The sequence below is a fragment of the Tauraco erythrolophus genome, chromosome 1, assembly GCF_009769465.1.
Source record: "Tauraco erythrolophus isolate bTauEry1 chromosome 1, bTauEry1.pri, whole genome shotgun sequence".
NCBI classification, from domain to species: Eukaryota; Metazoa; Chordata; class Aves; order Musophagiformes; family Musophagidae; genus Tauraco; species Tauraco erythrolophus.
In genome coordinates, this window is record NC_141465.1 from 113061225 (window position 1) to 113067023 (window position 5799).

The window sequence follows — 5799 nt, forward strand, 5'->3', positions numbered from 1 at the left end:
GCTTACATCCAGTCTGACAAATGTCACTCTGTTGACTTTGATTTAATTACTTCCAATTTATACTAATGTGAAGGCAAAATAATTTGTTTAATTTCCCAAAGGATAAAAATACTGTTCAGTTCAGAAACATTAGGTTTTTAATGGATTCTTCATCCATATTGTATTCCAAAGATTTTCTTAAATCTATTTAAAATCACACATACTTGCTGGATTGCACACAGTAATAATTCAGAGATAATTGAGCTCAGAACAACTTTACCAAAAAATAAAAAATAAAAAAGCAAAAATGCTTCTGAACTTCTAACACTCTGAAACTGCATTCCAGATTGTAGAAAACATTTTCAAATTGGTTTGGAATTGAGGAACTGTGTCTGCTAGTTAGTACGTATTTTTTCCTTGATGAAACTGCACAAGGTACATCAGTTCTTGGATTCACAGAACTTACGCCCAGAGGAATAAACCAATTATCTGGTCTGACCTCTGTATATCACAAGTTATTAAATTTCATTCATTAGCCCCTTTACTGAGTTATAGAAGTGGTGACTTACTTCCAGCTGGAATTTCAATGGTATCAGCTTTCAACTATTAGCCCTTGACAATCCTTTCTTCGCTAGTCCTTTACTGTCACTATCCCTTTATGGTCAAGTTTATATATGACATCAAGTCACCTCTCAGGCTTTCTTTGAGGTGTTCAATGCCTGTCACTATTTTATTCCCTTATTCCTGTGGTTCCCTTCTGTACCTTCTTCGGTTTTCGATGTTATTTTTAAAACAAGGATATAAATTCTTCAAAGAAAGGCAAAAAGCATCTATGTTTGCTACCCTGTGGTTTCTACACCCAAGGACTGCAATCAGCCTTTGGCTGTACCCTCACTAGATGCTTTAGCTTTACATCCAATATTTGGAGGAAGCAAAAGTAGTGTCACGCAGAACTTGTTTCTGCAGCCAGGTGGATGGCTTCAGGCTAACTGGCCTCGTTGAAAGTAAGCAATGCCTCTTCCTCTAGCTAGGGCTTCCTAAGGAAACACAGTGTGTATCTGATGCAGAAGGTAAGTTCCACTGGAGCGCATATTGAGTATCCCTACAGCCATGGGATCTGTATGATTTGAAACAGCCTCTGAAAAGATGTCTGCAGAGTTTGACTTTCTATAGTTTTTAGCAGTATGATTGTTGACATCAGTGCAAAAAGCCGGTGCTGCTTAAAGAGTTCAATAGTGTTAGCAGCCACCTGCACCAAGGTGCTTCTCCATAGCAAATTCCCTCATTTGGCCCAGAAAGGCAGCATGCACACCATGCAAAGGGAAGAAACAAAGCTGACATGACCTGCATTACTCTTGCTGCTGCTCCTGGAGCAAGTCCTCGAGTCGCACAGGGCTCCCTGCAGCTTACTGCCTAATGATAAATGGTCAGAAGAGATGGTTGGTGACCTGGCACACCAAGTGGCACAAGAGACAGAAGCCAGGTTTAAAATACATCAAGTGTGATGCGGAGATCTTCAGGTTAACTGTTTATAAGCTACTTCTGGAATCTCCTGAGGGACTTAGTAGCTTATTACTTACTAGTTTATTCTTTTATAGTGCAGTGCCCCACTAATGCAGCTTTACTACCTGTGGGACTTGCTGTGTTGGGGACACACCAGCCCATCCACAGCAGCAGCTATGGAAAGGAAAGGCCCAGCCACCTCTTAGGTCTCATGGGAAACAAGCACCCCAGGTAAGTGCCAGGATAACCCATCCCTGAAGGAAGCAAATACCACCTGACCTCCGGGCCAGCTGTGGTAAAGTCTGCACTGAGCTTCCCAGAGGTTTCCACCTGTAAGAAAAATAGAGGCCGGACACTTTTCTCAGCAGTCACTAATACACTGAGCCCAACAGCAGGTCCTCTGTGCTAGCTTGAGACATATGTAGCGTAATCATTATAGTCTGCAGAATAACCACAGTGTGCACGGGTACATCTCTTGGCCCAGGTGCAGGATACACACACCAGCTCCTGGGACAGGGCAGAAGTGATGAGGCTGTGTCTGGTCAGGAAGAGACATGCTGGCCATGCTCCAGCCACACCAGCACTCATCCCACCCTGCACCGCAGCCCCTCATCCTCAGACTTTCGTAGACTAAACTCTTCCAGCACAGGCAAGGGCACCCCCAACCCACGCACCAGTTAATTTTGAGTAACCTCCCCCAGCAAAGCGGTATGTGCCATGCCTTCTCAGCAGTAAATCATCTTGGTTTGGGCCCCAACGCTACGCCTCTCCTTGGGTTTTGTTTCTGGTAATGCTGCCAGCCCTCGACTGCCCATGCAGACCTTCTCTTGCCCTCCGTTCCCACAAAAGCAGCAGCTGCCCAGAGTCTGCTGTCATGCCAGCAGTCCTTGCCGTCTCTGAGAGGTGCAGCAGCTCCACCTGCTCCCTCCTCCTTAAAAAGAAGCAGGAGAGCTCAGCTCCCCACCACGCTACTTGATAAGCGATGGTACCACTGCACATCCACCCCGAGGGTGGTCCCGGAGGACAGCACGGCTTCTTGCACAGTGCCTACTCGCACGAACGGCGTCTCTGCTTCCCCCGGGAACTCTCTTTCTCCAACCTAATTGTGCTTTCCCAGGGAAAAAAAAAAAGTGCTGCTGTGAGGCAACTGCAAAGTAACAGAATAAATACAGGGTGGGAAGGGAATGGGGGCAGTAAAACTGTGTTTTTAACCTTATTCTTGACACATATTTGGCTTTGAGTGCTCCACTATGCAACTTTAATAGAGTTTCCCTGCAGTGGAGTTACATGGATCCGTGCAAGCGCCTGCGGCATCAGCAGGCTCGGGTGTGACAGAGCACGCCTGCTTGGAGACTTTCCTACAGAAAGTATCTGTAGCTCTGACATCCCCACTGAAATTATGGGGCTCCAGTTTTCAAAGAACTCTCTGTATGTAGCTTGAGTTTATTTACTTTGAGGACATAGATTCCCTCCAGCCAAGAGGGCGCAGAAGGGCTCGTGCTGCTACAAGGAGGAGGTCTGTTTGCCATGACCTTGCATTCCCTGGATCGCTTGGAAAGCTTCCTGTGACAGCTCGGAGCAGTGCACTGGATCAGGTGGCTAATTATAAAACTGACTGACTTTGCATGCGTACCTGATTCATATGGAGATTGACAGTAGGGCTCCTGGGGTTTGTGCCATGTACAAACATCAGCTGGTTTTCAAATGATCATTAATATAACTTCCCCGAAACCTGCAGCACACTGAACCCTCGAGCACCATCAGTCCGTCAGGTTTAAAGTTTCACATGATCCTCACCTTCCCAAGGAAGCATTTCAAAAATCACTTTAAATACAAACATTTCCTTTCGCACTTTCCTCTCTTCCAAAAATATTGTTAAGTGGATCTGTAAAACTTCTAAAATCAGGTTGTCATCTTTGGACAAAAGCCATGTTTGGGATATCTCGCCCAGAAAGGCACATGTTTCACTAAGTTCTGGCCATCTAAATCCGGGAAGCTGTGTAATGAAAACTGTTTTTCAATCTTATCTACGGTTGTTGCCTCCTATATCCTTTATAATAGACATATTTATAATACATGGGAACGTGTAATACATTACTCTAGATAGTAGTCAGTCAGACAAAAAAGAATGGCATAAATCCACAGCAGATTTTGGCTTCTGCCATTTCCAGAGAATAATAGCTGGCTGACTGACTCTGCAAGTGATGGATTACACACGCACGCATCCAAAACACACTGGCACCTGTGCAAAATGAGTGGTCTGATTCTCTAAGAAAATGTGGGCATCACCTCAGGCTAATTTTGCCCTCTATCTGTTTGCTAAAGGCAGTACTAAGCAGAACATGTGGTATTGGAAACATTACATTCTGAACAACTGATGTGAACACATTTGAATCTTACCACGACCTCTACACATCCTCAAATCCAAGGCCAATTTCACTGAATATGCAGCTTGTCCGTTTCCCTGCCAGGATGCTTCCCAGATGAATTTGCAGAGCCTTTAATATGAGCATCATTTGATGATTCCCTGGTTGCCACCCAGTTCAGACTCATTATAGCACTTCCATTACTGCCCAGTCTACCAGCAGATAGTGTCTGCAAACATTATTAACAGCACTACAACACCCCATCTGAAGAAGCGAAAAATGTAATATGCCATAATTCATCCAAACCTGACAAATAACACCACCTAACTATAGCAAAACTTACATGCCACCTAAGCGCAAAGTAGTTTTTAAGATTTCTTTTCAAATCCAGGCACACAGTGCGGCGGTTCAGAAGTAGCAATCAGTGGTAAGACCCTTTCCAGCTCAAGCAGCTGGGTGACTTGGATAAGTAAGTGGGCAGCTAAGGACTTGCTTGAGGAGCTTGCAATAGCAACACAGAGCACAGCTGCTCTGAGACAGAGGGGCTGCCATGGGAAGAGAAGAGACAGAGCTGAGACGGAGATGGAAGCATGATCTGCCTGGCCAGGGCTCACAGCCCCTGGAGACAGAGGAACTGAAACAAGGAGAACGGGCATTTCATCAGTTTTGATTAATGGTGATACAGAATCTGGACTGATGATTACGGGATGAAATTAAGGTCTCCCCACAGCCACCCAGAAACCCAGGATGGATGTACAGGCACCTATGCCCTGTAGCACCTGTGCAGCCGCTCCCGAGAGCTGGGGTGGCAGCAGCCTTTTGGGAACTGAGGCCACGTACGACCAGCTGTGAGCATTCAAGGTGTCCCGAACACCAAATCAGACATGCTTGGGAAAATCAAGACACACAGACTACTAGATGAAATCCAGTATTTAGATCTCTTTGCTTCTTTTTAATGTACAGAGAGGGCCTCAAAGTGTAGGCTGCCACATTTTCTTTAAATTCAGTCCTTGTCTGCCTTATTTACTTGAAAGACTCTCTTGATGAGTGGGGAACAAGGAGAACTATGACACCAAGACAGTGATCTCTGCTTGAGGAAAAGAAATTATTTTGATCAAACGTGTTAAAACTGTTTTTCCACAATGTTAAAATCTATTTTGTATGGACACCATATAAATAGCTGGAAGAAAAGATACGCTTATTAAGGATCAAAACTTTCCAGGCTTTCAATTAAGGGAGGGAAAAAAACTCTAGCTGTTCACATCTAAGTCCTCTGAGAGATCCCAAAGAGGGGAGAAAAGACAGGACATTTCCAATATTTTTTGGATAGAGAAATTGACCAGGGGAAAAAAAAAAAAAATCTTTCAAGTGATCCTGAATAATCATGCTGAAGCAAAAGTAAGTAAAAGTGTTATCATTTAGTTCCTCTACTGATCACCTTGCTGTGCAAGCCAGCTTTTATAGGAGCGTGATGAGGACGCGGACGGTCCAGCTCTCCCCGAGGCTGCCCCACATGGGGTGAGGGACACGGAGAGCCTCTCTCCGTGCACGTCCTCAGATGCCTCCTCCCGCTCTCCTCCACCTCTTCCCCGCTCTCTCGTGCAGCAGGAGAGGAAACACTTGCCCAAGAGGTCTGACTTTCACTGATGCCCGAGGTGATCCTCCGGCAGAGCAGCTGCTGTCAGGGCCCTCCAGAGGAACCGCAGCTCCGGCAGCAGCCCACTGCCACCACGACACGCTCGCCTCAGCCACGCGGCACGGCCAGCCCAGCGCTCGCCGCTGCTTCCCAGCAAACGGCAGCCAGCATGCTCGTTCCTGGAAAGCAAAAGCATTTTCTTTTCCTCATATCTGTAAGCCAAGGAGAAGCCACCTGCTTTGCTCAAGTAGGGCTAGAAGGATTTCTATGTATAGCAGTTTAGCGGCAAGTTACTACGCACCTTACAGTTTCTAT